The 22,922-nt window shown below is 41.0% G+C and overlaps 2 long non-coding RNA genes across 7 annotated transcripts; one reads left to right on the top strand and one right to left on the bottom strand.

Annotated features, from left to right (window-relative positions):
- The first annotated feature begins 1,500 nt into the window (after nucleotides 1-1,500).
- LOC120045575 lies at nucleotides 1,501-6,313 on the top strand. 4 transcript variants are annotated; one of them, XR_005476727.1, is made up of 7 exons: nucleotides 1,504-1,634; nucleotides 1,744-1,843; nucleotides 2,361-2,465; nucleotides 3,101-3,305; nucleotides 3,470-3,627; nucleotides 5,296-5,560; nucleotides 6,029-6,313. It is a non-coding gene; the product is annotated as an uncharacterized LOC120045575 (long non-coding RNA). The 4 variants fall into 4 exon arrangements; XR_005476726.1 differs by having other exon boundaries at nucleotides 1,501-1,843; XR_005476728.1 differs by lacking the exon at nucleotides 3,101-3,305 and having other exon boundaries at nucleotides 1,503-1,843; nucleotides 6,029-6,311.
- Nucleotides 6,314-11,741: 5,428 nt separating this feature from the next.
- LOC120046438 lies at nucleotides 11,742-17,501 on the bottom strand. 3 transcript variants are annotated; one of them, XR_005476806.1, is made up of 8 exons: nucleotides 17,097-17,501; nucleotides 16,213-16,280; nucleotides 15,662-15,718; nucleotides 13,839-14,187; nucleotides 13,240-13,356; nucleotides 12,807-12,911; nucleotides 12,528-12,698; nucleotides 11,742-12,400 (listed from the first exon to the last, which is right to left on the bottom strand). It is a non-coding gene; the product is annotated as an uncharacterized LOC120046438 (long non-coding RNA). The 3 variants fall into 3 exon arrangements; XR_005476808.1 differs by lacking the exons at nucleotides 15,662-15,718; nucleotides 16,213-16,280; nucleotides 17,097-17,501 and adding an exon at nucleotides 14,737-14,864 and having other exon boundaries at nucleotides 13,839-14,609; XR_005476807.1 differs by lacking the exons at nucleotides 15,662-15,718; nucleotides 16,213-16,280; nucleotides 17,097-17,501 and adding an exon at nucleotides 14,516-14,864.
- Between the last annotated feature and the right edge of the window lie 5,421 nt (nucleotides 17,502-22,922).

Genomic DNA, 22,922 nt, shown 5'->3' on the forward strand with positions numbered 1-22,922 from the left:
TACATAATGCATTTCAGCAAATTTCGTGCGTTTTTGTGTGGCTTAATTCGTGAGAAATGACATGAATTTATGTGCTTCCTAATTCGTGCGAAAAGACACAAATTTAACCAGTAGGCTACACACAAGCCTTTGCAACAATTTTATAAAAAAATATAAATTTATATTTAATAAATAAAAAAATATTAAATGTTTTGTTCTTCTTAATGACTAATTGAACGTTATGAATATACAGAAATGTTGTCTTTGTTTAACCATGTTTTAAAATGTGTCGTATGTAGTACTGTTTTAGACTTGCTGAACAGAATGAGAAACGACGCACATTTACATGCAAATTAATTTGTGGGAAAAATTGTTTTATTAATGCCAATACTGGTGCAGTTGTAATCAGAAGGCCTTTTTGTCATGTAGGCAACAGTACACGATTTTCTTCATAACCCATTTCATATTTTGTGGAGCCTAAATTACACAATTTTCTTCATAATGCATTTATTACATGTTAAACAGGTTAATATAAAATAATGAATTATGTTGGCTTACACTTATGACACTTCCAAGGCCTTTCCATTATGATTATTACAGGCATGTCAATCATGTTATATACTTAGGCTACTGTAACGCGTTCAACCAGTTAGCAAGTCAGAAATGTCAGTTTTCTAGTACACTGGAATACAGTATTATGCTGGCTTCACATTCTCGTGGGAAATGGGAAGTTGTAACTCCGACATGATTGTTTTCAAGTGCTTTTGAAGTCCGAACAATTCTTAAACCAATAAGATTTCCCACTTGTAATTCCTATTTGGAGGGTCATTCAAGTGAAACTTCCCAGTCAGAAATAGGAATTTCCGAGAACTCCGATAGCACCTGAACGAGGCATTAGTATCTGTAATAGACAACAGTAGGGTCTGGGTCGCGGCGTGTCCAGCCCTCATACCCATTCACGACCACGGCGGAGTGAGTGTCAGTATCCTACTATGTGTCCGTGCAGTCAACTCGTATAATTATTGTTTGTGACGTATGTATGGGGATTATTATTAAGGTTCTGGTCGTCTGAGATACAGGCTATACAACAAACAATATAACTATAGAATTAAGAAACTAAAGTAATAAAGTATTTTAATTTTTGCATTTATTTCCTTAATAAATGTTTGGTTGCTTTAAGACTAATAAGCCATGTCTACACAATAATATTGGAGCGGTTCCAATGTTTAGCCTACATCCAATGTTTAGCCTACATACATAGCCTACATCTGTTTTCAGATTTATTTTACGGATGATTTATCCATTGAAAGAAATGTATTTATTCTTCCACTCCACTCTTCCGATACATTTATTTGCTACAGACAATATGATATTCAACAGGTAGGCATTTTGAAACCGTTCAGAGATTACTCCAAGTAATGGCACTCTTTGGGTTCTTTGCCAGGGAACATTTAAATACATTATCAATGGCAAATACTGTTTTCTATGCTTGATTTCACATAATATTTTGGTGTGTTGAGCTCATTGCAATCAGAAAACGTATGTTGGCCGATCAAAACCCTTGCGGGTGATGTTGCTCAAGATCAGTAGTGTACATAGGCAACTTCAACCCAATGTAATGCGGAGCGCGTTCCAGCTCTTCAACACAATCGGCTGTAAGGAGGTTACGTTCTGCGTTGTTCAGTTTATATAAGAATATCAAATTAAATTAATCTAAGAAAGGCTTTTCCAGGCAGTTTGAATGTATATTCTTATTCTGTGCAGAATCTGTGTCATTTGACCTACAACACAAATGCGCATCATGACTTCAACAAAGGCAACTTGGAACGTACTCGTTCCTCCCATGCTCCCACTCTCTTTCCCGGTAAGTGAAGTATGCAATTAAACAATGTGGTTGTAATCGCTAGTATGTAATGTTATGGAGATTGATTTATTGCTTTTTACGACATTTCTCAAACCACCATGCATTTTCACTGATCTGTCAAGGTTTTCAATCAAAATCTTAACTATAGGCCTACTCAACAGTTTCAGCTAGCTAGCGAGCTAGGCTACAGTCTATTGCGTTTCATGGTGGGCGCAGGGTTTTGTTCTGGGCAACATCTACACACCTGATTAAACTAGTTTGAGTGGTTAATTACTTTAATCCACGTGTCAAACTCCAACCATGGGAGGTCCGAGTGTCTGCAGGTTTTTGCTCCACCCTTGATTGATAAATGAAGGTCACAAATGACTAAGGGACTCCCCTCACCTGGTTAGGTTTTCCAGGTGTTCATTGAAATGAAAAACCAAAAACCTGTAGACACTCGGCCCTCTGTGGAATGAGTTTGACACTCCTGCCTGATAGAGCTAGTTCAACTTGTTCTATTCTCTTTACTTTGCAGCTCCAAATAAAGACCCTTCACACCTACCACCCTTCTATTCAGACCTACGGCTGACACCTTTAGTCCCTCTCCATCCTCTTGATACAGCCTCTGGCTGCAGTTTAAGTAAGTGGAAACTTTTTCTCTTTTAATTCAGCTTTCTTCCCATTTCTTGTGTTTTCAAAAACAAATCAGGTTGTAGTTTAAAAATGGAAACCAACTGGAGAAGATTATTCAAAAATTGTATCTTAAAATAAGTAACCAAATCCCACTGGCCCAGGTATTGTTTCATCTGTCAACTAACGACATTCATTGCACTATGCACCTGAGGCTATGGCAGGTAGCCTACATCTAGGTTACAATAGCAGTCAACAGTTAGTATGACACATTACGTTACAGTGTGACATGTTAAAGCCTCAGGCTTAGTTTTAGTACCAGGCGAGGTCCATTATCAGATCTGACCCATATGATTGAGTCATTGAAACCCATGTCACCTTCAAACACACACACACAGCACTTCTTTAATGGGTTTGAGAAGGGTCAGGGCTTGATGTTTCATGCGAACTCAACGGCAGCTCCTTAGTTGGCCAAACTGTCTTTATTAATTGCTATTGTTAGTATAGTTTTTATCTTATAATCTCTAGTTCTCCTTGTCAATTCAAGCCCCGTGCCAGAGTGGACCTCCCTGGTGCATTCCATCAGTCAAAGTTATGTGTATAGGGCTATTCTTTCTGACACTTTCGTATCCACCTTTCATGCAGAATGGCTCCTGGCTCCACCCGTAAGCTGTGTCCTAGTTGTAACACATCAATAGGAGTAGCATCAAATAAGTGCAAGTTCTGTGGTGCAATAATCCAGCTAAAGGTCAAGTTAGAGGCCCAAAAAATGAAGGCAACAAATGAATGGGCAAATAAGACAATGAAAAATGGAAGATATGCAACCTTGGTTAATGCAGCAAACAAGCTGGTAAGCATTATTATGTGTTCCTCTAAAAGATTTCTGCATTTCTAGGTTAGGGATATTATTATTTGTTGTTGTCTCATTGTGTCATTTAACACTAAATCTAAATGTCATTATTTGACTGATATTTATTGTGTTTCTGGAAGTTATTTAGTCATTAATGATTCCAGGTACATAGGTTCCACAAGGTAGGAGTGTACCCCCTGCTACTCCTCAGCAAGAGGAAGAAGGATAACATTTTGTCATCAACTGCACTGTGTCCTCAGTGGTATGATGAATCAGACCTCAATGGCAGCAATCCAAAGGTTGTATGCGGCAATTGTAAAAGGTATCCCTCAACCACCACATCCGTCAGACAGTAAAAAACAAATTATTCCACTTAGGCAAATTCGCCAATTACAGCACCTCCCTCTCCTGTCCTGCCGGCCGAAACTCATCCATGCTTTCTTATTCTCCCGAATAGACTATTGCAACTCACTACTCCCCGGAACTAACACAAACTCCCTCGATAAGCTCCAAATGGTTCAAAACTCAGCAGCCCATCTTCTAACCCACTAAATCATCCTGGCAGCATATCACCCCATCCACTGTGAACTCCACTGGCTCCCTGTCTCCCACCGCATTAATTACAAGATCCTCCTGACCTAAAAAGCTCTCCCCCACCTTGCTACCCCTTACCTCTCTGACCTTCTTCTCTCCTACCAGCCTTCATGCTCTCTCTGCTCAACCACAGTTGGCCACCTTGTCATCCCCAGGTCCAAGCTCCAGAGTTTCAGTGACAGGGTTGCTCCTAGGCTCTGGAACTCCCCCCAGCCATCCGTGACTCTGAGTCCATCATCTTTCAGTCCCGCCTAAAAACCCACCTCTTCACCATGGCCTACCCTTACCTCCCCCTCCAGCATTAACACACACACCCCTTCTGTTTCACACACTCGCACATGCGCAACATATGCTCGCTCACTCACCTGCTATCTCACTCACATATCACACCCTTTCCTTGAGCCCTTCTTACCTCTATTTAGCCCCGTTATACCTGGTTCTAACATGCATTATATTTCCTGATCTTTTCCACAGTCTGATTGTGCCCACATTTTCACACAGGTGTAGACGATTAAAAGAAGCATTGTGATCAGATCTTCCTGACCACGTCTGGAGTTGACAGTGAAACCATTTAAATCATCCTGCCTTCTAAAGTCATTGACAGGTGGCACCATTGACTTATGGAATATATATGTGTCTTGAAAGAATAACTGTCAAAGAATTAGCATACAAGGCGGGACCAGTAAATCTGTTCACAATGCGGACACAGTGGATGGATAAGACCATGTGTAGACGCATTTCAAAAAATGTGGGCACAATCAGAATGTGGACAAGATCAGGATAAAGGACGTATGTTGCGCCAAAGTATTTTGTTTACTGTTTTTCTTCCTTTTGTTTAGTCTGCTGTTGTTTAGTTAGATTATTGATTGTTTGTTTCTACAATTGTAAAGCTATGCATGTTTCATGTTTAATTATTGTTATTATTAAAGTAGAGGAGTTCAGGCAAGCAACATTTCAACACATTCTTTCACATATCCTGTGTAGAAGTTTATTTCTAAACTGGGTGGTTCCAGCCCTGAATGCTGATTGTCTGAAAGCCTTGGTATATCAGACCGTATGACCCAAAAATTATTTTTACTGCTCTAATTACATTGGTAACCAGTTTATAATAGCAATAAGGCACCTCGGGGGTTTGTGGTATGTGGCCAATATACCACGGCTAAGGGCTGTGTCCAGGCACTCCGCCATGCATAAGAACAGCTACACCTCCTCGGGCCTTATTGCTTAAATATACATGCTCACCTCTGCTAATTGGAAACTGTTGTCCACTTGTCTGTCCCATTTCCTTAATATGTTCTATTTCACAGTGGCAATCAACACCCATACCCCCACACTACAACCCTCTAACCCTCCTCCTGTTGCTGCCCAAGAACTGTCTGTTACATTTGCCCCTCAGGAGACCAGCTACACCCTCAACATCACCCAGGTTGAAACCCCGATATCCCCCACCGCCCAGGAGACCAGCTACACCCCCATCCTCAACCAGGTTGAACCCCCAATAACCCCCACCGCCCAGGAGACCAGCTACACCCAAACCAAACCAAAGAAGACGGGGAGAAAGTCCTATCACCCTCAAAGAACCCTCCAACCCGCTGAGCATGACACAGTCAACCCCATCCAACCCCGACCAAGGAAGAGGAAATATGACTACATGCAAAAAGGTAAATCAGTATCTAACTTATATTGTTTATTCATAAATGTTAATTATGTCAATAACTTCAATTATGTTTTAAATAAATTTATAAAACAATTCCAGTGATTGATGGTCCCCTACTTTTCAGGAGGCAGGCATACTGTATGCTCTTAGAAAAAGGGTTCCAAAAGGGTTCTTCAGCTGTCCCCAAAGAAGAACCTTTTTTGATTCTAGGTTAGAACCCCTCAGGTTCCAGGTAGAACTCTATTGGGTTCCATGTAGAACCCTTTGTCTTAAGGGTTCTACATGAAACCAAAAGGGTTCTACCCGGAACCTAAAAGGGATCTCCGATGGTGACAGCCAAATAACCATTTCTAAGAGTGTAGTCTAAGGCTAGGCATAGATGTAAAATGGATAATGCAAATGACTATCCCGCTAACTTTATTAATGTTCTGCTGGGTGGTGATTAAATAAATACATGCATTTATTGTTTCAGAGTGTCCAGTGCATCCGGGGCAAACGATTTTCCCTATTCTCAAGATTCTTGCCAATAGAACTTCAAAGGAGGCTAATCCTAGTGCAACACCAATTGTAGTTAACTTGCAGTGCATAGACCTTGTAGTTAAAGTGGCAATATGTAACTTTTTGGGTGGCCCGACCAAATTCATATAGAATTGTTAGTTACAGATCATCATTCTACTTGAAAGCAAGTCTAAGAAGCGGTAGATCTGTTCTACTGTGTGCGTTATTTATATGCTTCCCGTTCTTAAGTTTTGTTATTTAGTCTCTTACTTTGGTTTTGTACAACAGCTGCAAACAGCTGATATTAGCTACCATGACATTGTGGAGCGATTTCAGCATAGTGCAGCTTTAAAAAACATACATTTGTATTTGTTGCATAATAAAAGGTCAGGAGCAGAAAGTGAGGTGGAAGCCATGCTCTGGATGGTATGTTAATTCAACTAATCTCCTAGAATGAATTGAGGATATACTGTATACTCAACACTGTATGTATTTTGACAGTGAAGCTAAAAATGTACAATTTTACTCTAAACTCCAGCATTTTGGATTTGAGATCAAATGTTTCATATGAGGCGATAGTGCAGGTCACCTTTTTACAATTTAGAAATTAAATCACTTTATGTATATAGTACCCCCCAAATTGAAGAAGCCATAAGTATTTGGACAAATTCACTTAAAGTGTATTAAAGTTATAGTACATGAAACCTTTTATTTAAAATACTCAATTCTGGAGTATGGATCCAAATTTCACATTTTAGCTTCACTCTCCAAATACAATGGTTTTGGCTGTACCTTGGTATTGGACGTTACAGGTTAACAAATTGCAAAAGTAGTCATACCCCTAGAAAACGCCTTTGACAGTGATTACAGCTGTGAGTCTTCTTGGGTAAGTCTTTTAGAGCTTAACACACCAGGATTGTGCAAAATTAGCCCATTCTTTTTATAATTCTTCAAGCTCTGTCAATATGTTGGGGATCATGTCTAGACAACAATTTAAAAGTCTTTCAATAGATTTCCAATCAGATTTAAGCTCGAACTTGGCAACTCAGGAACATTCACTGTCTTCTTGGTAAGCAACTCCAGTGTAGATTTGTCATTGTGTTGTAGGTAAATGTCCTGCTGAAAGGTGAATTCCTCTCCTAGTGTCTTGTGGAAAGCAGGCTTTGCATTTAGGCCAGAAAGTATATTCCTTTGCAGTTTTTTTCAGTATAACTTCAGTGCCTTGTTGCATACAAGATGCATGAGATTTTGTTTTTATTCTGTATATTTGTATTCTTCTTTTCACTGTAATTTAAGTCATTATTGTGGCGTTACTACAATGATGATCCATCCTCAGTTTTTCTACCATGACAGCCTGTAACTGTAAAATCACCAATGGCCTCATGGTAACACCCCTGAGCAGTTACATTCATGTCCTGCAGCTCAGTTCAGAAGGATGACTGTATCTTTGATGTGTCTGGGTGGTTTAATACATAATCCACACCATAATTATTAACTTGATCATGCTAAAAGAGATATGCAATGTCTGATTTGTTATTGTTACCCATCTACCAATCACTGCCCTTCTTTATGAGGCTTTCGAAAAGCTCCCTGGTCTTTGTAGTTGAATCTGTGCTTGAAATTCAATACCTGACTGAGGGACCTTACAGATATTCTATGTATGAGGTATGGGTAGTTATTCAAAAATAATGTCAACCCCTATTGAGTCCATATAACATATTATGTGATTTGTTAAGCCAATTGTAACTCGTGAACTAATTTAGGCATGCCTTTATTAAAAAAATCAAAATTTTCTTCCATTTTGACATTAGAGTACACCATTTTCAGTTGCTTGTTGACAAAAAAATCTAAATTAAATCAATTTCAATCCAACGTTGCAACACAAAATGTGAAGAAATCCAAGGGGTATGAATACCTTTGCAAGGTACTTTATGTAGTTTAAATATTATATTTGAGGAGAAGAAGGCGCTTGATCAGCGCGTGAGATCAGGTTTAACCAAAAATCATAAAACCCTTTGAAAGGAATAGGTGCAACCCTTGCTCACGATTTATGTATTGAATGATTTGTTTTCTATTTCTGCTTAAAAACATGACATTCCTTTTTGTGTTTTCTTTCTTGTCTTAGTGGCAAGAAATGGGACGATGACTGGATCAAGGCCGAGGACCGGGTTTCTCCAGTTTAACCTACTTTATGCACAAATGTATTCTTCACTCTCCCTTCACATGTATCCCTGTCAATCATAAATGGTTGGCCAAATTCACCATTGAAACATTCATGGAGCATCAGCATGCCAACCATTTGATCTCAATCAGTTTCATGAGAATATGCATTTAGATATTCTTCATATAAAGTGAGCTACATAAGTATTGCAACAGTGACACATTTTTTGTTGTTTTGGATCTGTACTACAGAACTTTGTATTTGAAATAATACAATGACAGGTTAAAGTGCAGACTGTCAGCTTTAATTTCAGGGTATTTTCATCCATATCTGGTGAACCGTTTAGAAATTACAGCACGTTTTGTACATAGCACCCCCCCCCCCCCCCCCCCCCCATTTTAGGGGACCAAAAGTATTGTGATAAATTCACGTATGTGTATTAAAGTAATCAGAAGTTGAGTGTTTGTCTTTTATATTTGCATTGATTAATTGGACTCTTATTAAATATATAAGTTTAATTTCACTCTCTCACATTTTTTACCTTTAGTCTATGCCTATTTCTATAACACAATGCACATAGCTGATTATCTTATGGAGTAGATGCAAATTAACTGTCTTTAGTAAATATAATTGTAAGTTTAATAGTCTATTTTTCTCCAGATCAAACGTGTTGGTCTTTCAGCCAAAGCACCCCATACAGAAGCAATCAGTTGATATAATAAAGAACAAACATAAAATATCAGGCTATTTAAATCAGACAGTAGTAGGTCAGATGGTTGAAAATCACAGATTCATATCGTGATTTGAAATGCCAATGTTTACAGTAGGCAAAAATCATCTTGTGGTTTTCATTTTTGTTGTTAGTGACGCTCTCCAGTCTCCACTGCCGTGGTTCTGAACTCGCCACGGCATGCCTTGCATTTCTCCCGCATGAGCCAACAGTAGCTGTCTGTGGTCCTGAAATTAAACGCCGGCGCACTATTAGAAAATGTGCACAGGTTAACGTACACGGTTCTTGATTTTACCTGTGCCTTTTCCAATATAGTAAAGCTACAACATTCTGTTTGGAACAAAGTAATGCAAATCTGAGACTTAAAGGTAACTTTTTTCCTTCTGTCTTTCTACTGGAAGAATGTTAGTTCAATGGATAAAGGTACTGGATCATTTCTTTCCAAATGCCACCATATTCCATTGAAAGTGCACTACTTTTGACCAGAGGCCGAGGCACATAGCACAATGTTGATACATTAGTTATGAGCAGTGGATTGGGCTGATCAACTTTAGTACTTAGTGAATGTCTTATGAGGAATGAGAAAATAATAATCAAAAGTTATGAGAATGTTGCATTTTGAAAGCATTTTGGCCAACTGACCTTGAACTTCGCAATTCATATCAAAGTTTATTATAGGCCCGTAGGCTAGGCGCAGCTAGGCTATATCTTATAATACATAGGACTATGTGTATATCAACATAGCTTACATATATATGGATTATATATACAGTATATATAATGCTATTACATATTACTTTACCTGCATTTTTTATGTTGGATATAGGCCTACTCCTGAGTCATATTGGCATGCAGCATGTTTAGCGTCTACCTGCTTGGTCTATAGGCTAGTTGTCCACGGAAAATATTTAATGAAGGTGAAAGCCAAATAATTTCACAACTGCTTTTTTTGAGTAGACAGTGAAAATTAATTTTCATCATTGTTGCTTATCAGGAATATGATGTGCCGAGGACCATGGCAATAGAGGTGCGGTTATAAGGCCATGTGGGTAATGGGTATTGGGGTTGAAAGGCCACAGACTGTTGAATGTCTATTTTTTAACTTCTAGAAGCGTCAATATCGATGTAACAATGTTTATATAAGCAATTCTATACATGTTTTCTGCCATGAACCTTTATACACCCCTAAAAAACCTTTTGTAAGAGGTCAACTCTGGTCATAGAGTCCCCAAAAATATGTTTTTGTTGTTTTTTGTAGCTCAGTCTTATGGCTTGGCACAAATAATCCTATGCATGAATTAGACATAATTATGCAATCCCATACCCCTGGTGGCCATGGGGTGCTCAGTAGCGCCACCAACAGTTGACTTTTCCCCAAACTTTGATGATTTACTACATTTGTAGTTCACAACTTTTCCCGTTTTTGTAACGTAAGAATTTATCTGTTACATCAATTATTTAATAGAATCCGACAATGTTTACGACATTCAAATAAAAGTAACATTGCGCAAGAATAATTTATGAATAGTTTAAAAATGTAATCAGAAAATTCAGAAACATAGTCTATTACGTCACGGGCATTGCGACGCACATAACCAAAACAAACTGACTGAACGACCAAACCGAAGACATGCCTGCATAAGTTTTTTTTTTAAATCATCTAATTTTAATAATAATACGGTGTTGCTAATAGTAGCGTTAAGAGTTTTTCACTTGCAATTGGCCTGTTCAGTATGGGACAACCCCCATTTCAATAGGAACATTTCCAAGTTTGCAGCTTAACACACAAGGGCTATGCTATGCATTATTCTTCCCAAAAGATGTCATGGGTCAGCATAATAAAATACAATAATCACTTCAATCATTCTGTGTCCATACTTTTGATGATTAATTGCGAGTGCCTGTAGATTCTAGGCAACATTATTTTTCAACTAACCTGTTTCATCTGCAGCTGATGGGAGTCAGTTATTGTACTCAAGTACAAGTAAAGTAACCCTCTCGAAAAATACTTGAGAGTAAAGACGTAACTGGTCAAAGTACTCAGCATTAGTTAAGCATTTGTACATCTCATACATACATAAGGAATCGTTGACTTAACAGCCCATGACTAATGTACTGATGTAGCTCCATCAGGATGCAAATGATTACTTGAAGACAAGGATAGTTTTTTATTAACTAAACTAATAAGCACGCACAAGCACAGTACATTACAGTTTAACAATGTTTAAATCGGAAATCACCAGGTGAAACAATAAATCGTTCTCCCCGCCAATGGTTCTGTAAAAAGCAGAGGGAGGGGGCTGGAGAAATGTAACCATAGTTTAAACTTTAAACCATGTTTCGAGGCTATAGTCCAGTGGTGTTAATCTCATTCCACGGAGAGCCTAGTGTCTGCTGGTTTTTGTTTTTTCCTTTCAATTAAGACCTAGACAACCAGGTGAGGGGAGTTCCTTACTAATTAGTGACCTTAATTCATCAATCACGGGAGGAGCGAAAACCCGCAGACACTCGGCTCACCCGTGGAATGAGTTTGACACATGCTCGTGTATGTTTACATTTACTTTGTTTACAAACATTGGAGTAGAACAAAATATATATTTTGGGATCTGATGGGGTACGGCAGTTGAACTATGTTCATGAGGCATTTATAAATTATATTCTTCAAGAATCCAAAAGTGGATGTAGCAACCTCAGCTTGGCCATTTAAAGGGATGCATCGGACCTGGTCGTGTACCAGGGCAAAATCAGTAACAGACGAGCGCCCTTCTCAAATCTGTGCCACATGATCACATTGTCAACAAGGAAGAAACATAAAAGTTTATTTTCCATAAAATGTTCAAACAATTTTTCCTTAGGAAGGCAGATAAAGCACATATGCAAAACAAATGGAATCACTTTTCACCCAGTGCAAACTGCACCCACCCAAAAGAACACCGTCAGTCTGTGATAGATTCCTCGTCATCAGAGCTGTAGTGGATGCTGTCATAGATGTCATCTAGGTCCTCTTCCAGGAGGTCACCTATGAAGTTATTTTCTAGGAGGGAGGTGTCTTGGCTCATAGCTTTGCTGTATATCAGTTTGACAGAGTCCTGGTGTCTTCTGAGGCTGCTGACTGTCCTCTGCGCCCAGCTTTGACCTTTGCGCCCAGCTTTCGACTGATTCAATTGCCAGCCTAACACCAACAATTGTAATGTGGGTAAATACAATTAAATATTCCTTAAATACAATAGCAATTACAGGGTGCCATCATCAATTGTATATATTAATGAAAGTTCCCCTATTTGGCCTGCTTAGGTCAAGTACCACATATGAAGCAAGGTCTTGCACATTATCCGATTTCCTCTTTAGGCTTTCCCAGTGCTGCTTGACTTCCTTTAGGACAATTAACTCCTCCTCCTTCAGCCGTCTCAGGAGCATCACACGGTCAAAGGCTATTTTATTTGTGAGTAGGTCAGCTGTAAATTCATAAGAATGCAATGTGGATTTGTAACTGTGGCAGTGCTGTCTGTGTTTGCGCAACTGAACAAACAGAGATAGCAAAACAGAAACATAGTTATTGTGGCACACAAACATACTACTTACTTTGTCCATTCAGCTCCCAAGGCCATGCATGAAGGTCTGTGGAAAGGATCTCATCTGCAGATGGTATTGCTGAATCTGGTACAAGGGTGTTGTACTCCTCTATGGCAGCTGTCAATTTGGCCTTTTCTACCAATATCTTTCTGCGCAGAGGGTGTCTTTTCTTGCATCCATCTGTCATCAAAACAAAAGGAGAATGGAATTATTTGTTAAATTGCATGGCTTTGAAATGAAATAGAAATGAAGTGAGTGCAATTCAATTTCATGAGAAATTTAACAAACCTGTCTGACGGTAGAGGTTCTGTTTCCTTTGTTTGATGCTAAGAAAAAGGACTTAAATTGTTCTCTGTAGTACCTGGGGACCATCCATGTTCATATTTGTTTCCTCTGAAATACAATAAATCTATAAATTAACAACGTATCTCCAACGGTGAGTAGTTGCACTCACTTCCTGGAGGAACATAGGGCCTGTGAAGGTTTCTGTAACAAATTATTTGTTATGTGGGGGGTGAGTGAGCCCCAACCTGGAGAACCAGGGAATGGTTTGTCTGCCTCCTACCCTTCCACCTGTCTGGCTTGATTGCACCTGCCGGTGGAAAACACCCTCTAAGGGTTAGCTCTCAGGGTCATTGGAGTACGCAAGCCTCTCCACTACGTTAAGGTGACAGTCCAGGAGAGTTACATTTAGGATTATTTCGTTTTTGTATTCATTTACCTGTATTAGCCCATTGCTGACCTTCCGTTGTCCAGTTGTACAGAGTCTCATCGCCTACACCCAAATCACTCTTAAACTTTTCGAGAGTCTGGGTCTCCTCCTGGATTTTGCTGTTGTCTGAGAATTATGACAAAAACAAAACAGAATAATTAATTGTTTTAAAATAAATTAAATGCATAGATATAATACTTCTAAAATAAATGTATTGATCCACACAATACACCTTCAAGTATCTTCTGTTCCACCACATGGCCTGGATGGTTAGCATGTCTGTTCTTGCTAGAAAAGCCAAATAGAACTCCTTATTCCGGATAAGTATTAACATAGCTGAATAGAACAACCTTAAACTAATTGTTTACCTCCTTTGGACATTTGCTTGGAACAGATTGCAGCCTTCGACAAGAAGCTGTTCCCTTGTTCCACCCAGAGCTGTGCCAGCTCCTTCCTGATTCCGCCCTCCCCACTTAATCTTAATTTACATTAAAAAAAATATTGACTTAATATTGCAATTATGTGAATAACAAACATCTAAATGGGAAGCCTTGTAAAGGACTGAAGCTGGAAAATCTCGTTGAACAGTTTAATAAAGAAAAACTTACCGCGCATTTCAAACGATGTGCCTTTGCATGCATGACGGAAAGAAGTGGCTTCATGTCTAAAAGAGTGGCGAGCTCTGGACAATGAAGGGCAACTTTGGTTATGTATGGCCAAAATTTGCAGATCACATCCGTACTTATGAATTGTATGTTCCTGCTGCCATACAATTCCTTCTGCAAGAAGTGGGTACGCAAATATCTCTCCACGCATCATGTTGAGGCTCCTTAGAAGTATTCTGTGGCAGCAGACGGCAACTTCGAGTCCCTCTTCATCAAGTTTGTCGTTTGTTTTCCTTGACGACTCTTTAGCTGCTGTCCACTGGGATGCTCCACATACCCCTTTTCCATAACCCTAGACAAGGAAGTAGAAGAGTATAGGTAGAAAACAAATTGGGGGGGGGAGTGTTGAAGGGACAGTGGTTAGGTTTTTAAAATCTAGCTGAGGGCGCTGAGCTGAGATCAGAAGTTGGAGATTGACTGTAAAAAACAAGCACTTGTAAAGTGTGTTGCATTTCTGAACAGAGGGAGTGGTGTAACGACCCTGGACTTGAAGAGAGAGGATTACCATCTCTCCAAAATGATATGTTTTTATTGGAATAGTGTATAACGAGTCTGCCTTTGAGTCAGATGGCCCGAGGCCAGTCCTATTTCACAGATTAGAAGATACACAGGAAACGTACATGTTTAGTCTTTGTATGGACATAGTTTACAAAGTCAGACACATCCTCATCCTTGCAGATAAATACGCCATCAAAGAATCCTTTGTAATCAGTCCTTGAAAGGATACGTGAAATACATTAAATATATGACATATGAAATAGCAATCAACCTCAGTAACTGATTGTGGGACACTTGACAATGTTGATAATTCATTCCATTATAAGCTAAAAATGAACTCAACTGCATCTGAAAACGTTCACACAGCAAAAACATGTGTATGTGTGCCATTCAGAGGGTGACTGGGCAAGACAAAATATTTAAGTGCTTTTGAAAGGGGTATGGTAGTAGGTGCCAGGTCCAACGGTTTGTGTCAAGAACTGCAACGCTGCTGGGTTTTTCCACGATCATCATTTCCCCGTGTATATCAAGAATGGTCCACAACCCAAAGGACATCCAGCCAACTTGACACAACTGTGGGAAGCATTTGAGTCAACATGGGCCAGCATCCCTGTGGAACGCTGTCGACACCTTGTAGAGTCCATGCCCTGACGAATTGAAGTGCAAAACTGAGGGCAAAAGGGAGTGCAACTCAATATTAGGAATATTTTGTACACTCAGTGTATTTTGACTACAGAGTAAACTCTCCTCAAAGGCAAATGCTTCCAGCTTCCACAATTACAAACAGTGGTTACAAAAGGAAAGACACTGTGTAAACACTCCAATAGTGGATTTGAATGAATTCAACTAAGACTAATTCCATAATGTGGAATGGCAGATTGCTTCATATTAAAGGAAATGTGCAGGAAAAAGCTCTGCCAGAAGTATTTGGACAGTGATGCTAAAATGTCAAGCAACCTGCAAGTAAGCATTTCATTGGATGGTGTTATCATCAGTATCTTGTACATACGACTAATAAAACTTGCAACTAGACATATAGTGCTTTCATTTCGAAACGGTAAATCAGAAAAGTCTGAAAATACCCTGAAATAAAAGGTGACATTCTGTACTGTAACCTCATATCAAACATTTGATCTCAAATCCGAAATTCTGGAGACTTGAGCCACATTTAAAAATGTTGCATCACTGTCAAAATAAAGATGTAGTGCAGTATAATTCAGTAACACCATGATGACCCCAGTTTTGAAAGTAAAACAATTTAAACATACCTATTTCTTCATCAATGTTTAAAACTGGAGTGGATTCCAATCCACTGGTCCTCGTCTCTAAAATAAGATATGCAAAAAAGGAAAGGATTAGACTTAAAGGGGCATTCAGAAGTTGATAAAGCCATTTTTGGATTTATATTAATGATATATATACCCATTGATTCTAGAAGATTATAACTTATTAATGCCTCATGAGTTTAATTCAACTGTTGTAACCCATCAGAACCCAAACTATAAGCTTGTTTTAGTCAATGTTTGCAAACAACGTAAATGTAAAACAACACTGTATATAGCCTTAAAACATGGTTAAACTATTATTTTAATAACATTGATGGTAAGTTATTGCAATAATAGCTCTGACAATAAATTGAAAGTGGTTACATTTCGCCAACCCCATCACTCAGCTTTTAACCAAAACTGGGGAGGGGAGTGTGCTTTGTTATTGTTTCAACTACTGATTACAGATTTAATAAAAATACAATAAATGAATTACAAGGCCACTGAATAACAGGGAATTGTATAGATTAATATATTAAATCGCTCATCAATACCTGATTCTTCCTCCTCTTTGACTGGCCCAGAAGGTTGCACTAGTCTGGCTCTTGATATGCCCTTGGAGCTGAAAGAATTAGTAATAAAAAGGTTTTTAATTCAAAATATTTGCTGGAGTTCTGACTCTCCTTTCGTTAAATATGTATTTTCATCAGAGACAGACAACAGAGAAAGGGAAAGGTGGGATCAGACCTGCATGTAATGTATTATGTGCTGTGGGTAGATGGCACTAGACCGGCCTATGGCACAGCAACAAAAGTTTGATATGCTATGATTCAGTATGTTTGAAAGGAAAAAAATCACATCAGGGACCATTAAAATTAAACACCTAGACGGGATGAAACATACCAAGAGAAGTGGATGTAGTTGCCTTCCTGGTTTGAGGAACAATCTGTCCTCTCTCATCCCTTTGTCTCCATCTGAACCTAATCCCTGGAGCCTTGTTTGTCTTTTTATCTTCCTAAAAAGTGCCTTTCAATTATCATGGCTGGCCCATTAATAATAATAATAGTCTCCCACAAGCATGGCTTGCTTGTGCAGATATGGAGCACAAGCAATCATTTTATTTTCACATAAAGTGAAGTGATTTGTCAGCTGAGGAAAGGCACCTGCAGTAGACCCACGTTCTGGCTCACTCACACAACTAAAATGTGTAGAAGTTCACAAGGACGCTAACAAGTGCACCCTTGTGCCTCATGCTGAATGGGCAATATCATTGATGCTCGTGTTCAGGTCGTATCACGGAGTCTACGTTTAAATTCACATTTGTGCCATGTGGGGTCTACTTTTACAAACAAAAAGCATTGATAAATCATAACGCTGTGGTGTTGGGGTTGTGTTGGGAATATTTGTCCACGTATGGGAGCTATAGGGGTTACATTACCGGTTCTGGGTTGAGCTCCTCAGCCAGCCTTTTTGCCTCATTAATGGGCTCGTCCATTTAGGCTTGTGGGTCCTTCTCTTGGTTGAGCTCCTCAGCGTTCTGCCTTTTTAATAGCCTCATCCAGTTGGTTTTAGGGGTCCTCAGAGGCCATACCATCTCAAAAGAAACATAAACAGACAACGTCCAATCCTAACACATTCCTTCACATAGTAACCTCCCACCTATGAGAAAAGTTGCATGTCATTGATATGTGTGTTTTACTATGTCCTGCACTTAACTAAATGTCTTCATCCTCCTCCACACGCAGACTGACTGATCTACAAATCACTTTGCATAACAAATACATATTTATTATTATTACTTGCAGATCAGTGTTACGGAGTCTAGTTGATAGGTAATCGACTAGTTGGACTGTTCCCCAGACTCCAGGCGTAGGGATTTGTACAATGCTTTAACAAGGCTATTGAACTTAACATTGGTGTCTGTCTTTATTCCTTAATCCAACTTATCATACAGAAACATGGTATCAGAAGTGGCTCGGAAAACACACGTTTGTTATTTTTGTAGCTAAGTACAGTATAGGCGCAGTTACGTTCCATATGCGAACACAAGCCGTTTCCTACTCACAACACTGATCAACTCGTTGTTAGCTGGCTAGCTAGCATCACTACCTACCTCCATGACTGAAGGCAAAGAAATCTCCTATTCCATTGCTATGGCAGCGAACATTCCGCCACCAAATCACATGGTTCTCACAGGGGACTGGAATACTAATTGGGACAACTTCAGGGATGAATTCGAGGACTATGCGCTGGCGACCGGTCTACATGAGAAACCCAACGAGGTACAAGCGGCAACTCTGAGGAGTTTAATGGGCAGCGAATGCAGGCATATCTACCGGCACAATCTCACCCTCACGGCACGACAACAGTGTGATGCAAAGGCTATATTGGATGCATTGGAGAATTACTTCAAACCCGCCAGAAACGTAATTTACGAGCGGTTCGTTTTCGGAAGCTGCAAACAGGAAGAGGGTGAGTCAGTACACAACTTTGTAACCCGTTTGAGAGAGAAATCCGCCACTTGTGAATACGGGGGATTGAAAGATGAACTGATTCGTGACAAAATAGTACTGGGAATTGCAAATGAGAATACGCGCCGGCGTCTACTGAGAGAGAGAGGCTTAACATTAGTAACTGCCATCGAAATGTGCCGCACTGCTGAAGTCACTGACATGAGAATGAGAGCAATGGAAACGGAAACCCCACGCTCCGACGTTGATACTGTTCACGCTGTTGCTAGGCAGACATTCAGACAAAACCAATCGAGGCAGAGTAATTCACCACGAACGGTGAACACAGAGAGCCCCGTAGCATGTAAATACTGTGGGAATACACACACACGTGGCAAAGAGCACTGCCCGGCCTACGGAAAACCATGCAGAGCTTGTGGAACTAATAATCACTTTGCAAAAGTGTGTCTCAAAAGCAAAAGAAGGGTGAGTGAGGGCAAGATTCACTGTGTTGATGATGTTACTCAATGTTCAGAGCTGAACAGTGAAAGTGACATTTACATGCATGAATCCATTGGGGCTGTACACTCAAGAGGGAAGAAATGGTTTGTGACACTACGATTACACAACAAGCAACAACAATGTCAACTGGATTCGGGTGCTACATGCAACGTAATGAGCTACAAAGACAAAATCAATCTGGCACCTGACACACATCTATTTCCCAGCGATACTAGACTAAAGCTGTACTCAGGAGAACTAATGAGCTCTATGGGCACCTTTGAGACCGAATGTGTTATTCGGGGACGCAAACACAAGCTGGAGTTTGAGATTGTGAAAACCAGTCAAAATCCTCTCCTCTCAGGCTCTACATGCGAACGCCTGGGACTGATGCAGTTCACTGTACCAAATGACCTGCACATTGTGGATCATGTCCAGCATGGACCCCTGTCCAAAGAACAACTACTCAGCAGATATGACGATGTATTCAACATGCCCGTTGAATCAGTGCCTGGGGAGGTACACTTTGAAGTGGATGAGAGCATTACTCCAGTCCAGTGTGCTCCTCGCAATGTGCCCATTGCAATGAAAGTGGCTGTGAAGGCCCAGCTGGACAAGTATGAGGCCGATGGCCACATGACATCTGTGACTGAACCAACTGACTGGATCAGCAATATGGTCATAGTGAAAAAACCAGAGAAGCTGAGGGTCTGCATCGACCCAAAGCATCTGAACCAAGCACTGAAACGATCCCACTACATCATGCCGACACTAGAGGATGTCCTCTATAAGCTTCCCAAGGCCAGGATTTTCACCTTGGTGGATGCCCGAGATGCATTCCTTCAATGCAAGCTGGACGAAGAAAGCAGCTTCATTACCTTCTGGACCCCCTGGGGTCGGAAACGCTGGCTCAAGCTCCCGTTTGGTGTCTCAGTGGCGCCTGAGGTATACCAACGCAAGCAGCACGAGTTACTGGCTGGGCTCAAGGGCATTGAACCCATCGCCGATGATATCCTGATCGTAGGCTGTGGTGAAACAGACGAAGAAGCAGAACGCGACCACGATGTGAAGCTCCTGGCACTGATGGAGCGCTGCCGATCAGTTAAGCTTCGTCTTGGCCTGAAGAAGCTGCAGTTCAAGGTGAAAGACGTCCACTTCCATGGCCACATTCTCTCGGCAAAAGGCCTGAAGCCGGACCCAGACAAGGTCCAAGCGATCCTCGACATGCCAAACCCGTCTGATGCAAAAGGAGTACAGCGTCTCATCGGCTTTGCAAACTATCTTGCAAAGTTCATGCCACACCTATCAGCAGTCTGTGAGCCTCTGCGCCGGTTGCTGGACAAAGACACACCATGGCACTGGCTACCCAAGCACGAGGCCGCAGTGCAGGAGATGAAATCTCTGGCTTCATCCATGCCAGTGTTGCGCTACTACGACGTCACGAAGCCTGTCACAATCCAGAGCGACTCTAGCCAAAGGGGACTTGGATGCTGCCTTATGCAGGAAGGCCAGCCCGTTGCGTTTGCCTCGAGAGCGCTCACCCCCACCGAACAAAACTATGCACAAATTGAGAAAGAGTGCCTCAGCATCGTCTTCTCCTGCCAGCGATTCCATCACTACTTATATGGTCGAGAGCTGGTCACCGCTGAAACTGACCACAAACCACTCATTGCCATATTCAGTAAACCTCTCCTCAACGCGCCCAAGAGGCTTCAAAGTATGCTCCTGACTCTGCAAAACTACAGCCTGAAGGTCATTTACAAGCCAGGACCTGAGATGTACATCAGCGACACACTGAGCAGGGCAACAGCACAATGTACAGGTAGAGGCACTGCCTATCAGCGGCAGGCCATCTGTTCGCTACAGCAGGAACAACAAGATGTTCAACAGATCAATCAGGCAGACTACTTAAACGTGACAGATCACCGCCTAGCCCAGATCAGGCAACATACTGACAAGGACGAACACCTACAGTCACTGAAGTCCATGGCTCTCGCAGGTTGGCCATATCTGAAAGAGGAGACACCTTTCACAGTGAGAGAATACTGGACCTTTCGAGATGAGATCAGTGTGCAAAATGGCGTCTTGTTCAGAGGTCAGAAGGTCATTATTCCCAAATCACTACGTCCAGAGATGCTTATCCGCATACACTCCAGTCACGTTGGAGGTGACGCATGCTACCGTCAGGCTCGTGAAACATTATACTGGCCAAACATGCAAGCAGAAATTAAAGACTTTGTCAGCAACTGTACCACATGCAACGAGTACGCTCATGAACAGCAAAAGGAAACCATGATGTCACACGAACTGCCCACAAGGGCCTGGCAAATCATCAGCATGGACTTATTCAGCCACAGACAAAAGGACTATCTTCTCCTCGTTGATCATTACTCTGACTTTTGGGAAATTGAACTGCTCCCTGACTTGTCTGCAGAGACGGTCATAAAGCGCTGCAAGGCGCAGTTTGCAAGGCAAGGTCAGCCTGACAAGGTAATCACGGACAATGGCCCACAATTCACTGCACAGTTCAAGCGTTTCGCCTCAGAATGGGAGTTTGACCACGTGACCTCCTCTCCAAGACACCCAAAAGCAAATGGCAAGGCAGAATCAGCTGTCAAGATTGCAAAAAACCTGTTAAGCAGGGCCTTGCGCGACAGCAACGACCCATGGAAAGCGATCTTACAGTGGAGGAACACACCCACCGAAAACATGGACAGCAGCCCAGCACAACGCCTTCTGTCCAGACGTCTGAAGACTACTATCCCCGTAGCTAACAAGCTACTTGAGCCCTGCGTCATGGTTGGCGTCACGGACAAACTGCGTCACAGAAAGCAGCTCGCTAAGTGCTTCTACGACCGGACTGCTCGAGACCTACCAGAGCTGGAGGTGGGTGAAACTATAAGGATGAAACCGCTGCCGGGAGACCACACAGGACTTTGGAGGCTGGGCACATGCCTACAGAGAGTTGCACCACGTTCTTACCTGGTGGATGTTGGTGGCTCCCTCTATCGTCGCAATCGGGTGGATCTGCGCGTAGCAGAGCAGACAAACCAGAACATGCCATACACTCACCTAGATGAGCTGGATCACAGTCCAGGCCTAAGGGTAAGGGGTGCAGAATTGAGACATGAGCCAACTGAAGGTGAAGCTTCTACCCCACCAAACTCTCCAGCAACAATCAGTCAGTCTGTCACCATTTACCAACAATGCACTATTAGTCTGTCACTTTCTTTTTCATGTTGTTCTATGACATGTGTGCAACTCCAGTCCTTAAAGGCTACAGTGTCTACAGGTTTCGATCAATTTAGATCATTGACTAGTTAGGACCTCCTCTCACCTGATTGTCTGTCGTAACAGGATTTCATCAACTCCTTTACGTCCCTCCTAGGGTCCCTCTTAGGGTCCCTCTCTCCTTCTTCCAAGGAGAAGTCACAAGATGAATACAGATTGAGTGGCAATGTGTATTTCTTTGAAGATGCAAAGAGGAAAAAGGGGAATATATAGCCTAATGTATAGGTGGCTAAAATAATACGTGAGAATGATATCCAAATATATGCAAGTAATGCAACAAAAATATCCACACATTCTATGTTGTGTATGCAACTTTCTTTATTCACCTTAGTTACGTAACCTTCCTTACTGGTTTAACACGTTTTTTAAACCAAACACTAACAAACAAAAAACAAATGTGTATGTATGCTGTATTTCTGACAACAAGGGACGAACTTGCGACCTACCTGTTATCTGTCCAGGGTCTAGACATCTGCTGCGTGCGGAAAATCTATAAACAACAAATGTCACAAGACCGGATGAGGTAATCATTCTTGTTCTTCTTGTAACTTTCCGGTAGGCTAGAAGCTTTCTGGTGTTTTGCTGCTCGTCACAGGTCGACGCAGGTATTGCACTTGATTTATCGTTCCCGTAACCGTAGGTGCAGCCAAGTTGAAATACGAAAGCTTTCTAGCTATTTCGCACTGACGGTAATTTGAACACAAGAAAGTTTCTAGTGAAAAGGTGCTTACACTCAGAGCCATGTATTTACACTCAGCCAGCTCATAGTACAATTCCACCCTAGCCTTAGTACGGGTTAACGTTTTGGTTGGCCAACAAAATGTTAGACTACAATGACTGCATACGTTTCCCAAAATGTTATATGAAAAAAATATATATTTTGGTATTGATGGACAATGGCAAGGCTGCTATTGTATTTTCAGTTACATTCTGGTCAATAAAAAGGGTTTACACGTTTGTTTTTTGTAAGAAATACATGGAACTACAACCGAATAAAACACCATTCGCCATCATGCACTGCT

The sequence above is a fragment of the Salvelinus namaycush genome, chromosome 4 (assembly GCF_016432855.1).
Source record: "Salvelinus namaycush isolate Seneca chromosome 4, SaNama_1.0, whole genome shotgun sequence".
Classification (NCBI taxonomy): Eukaryota; Metazoa; Chordata; class Actinopteri; order Salmoniformes; family Salmonidae; genus Salvelinus; species Salvelinus namaycush.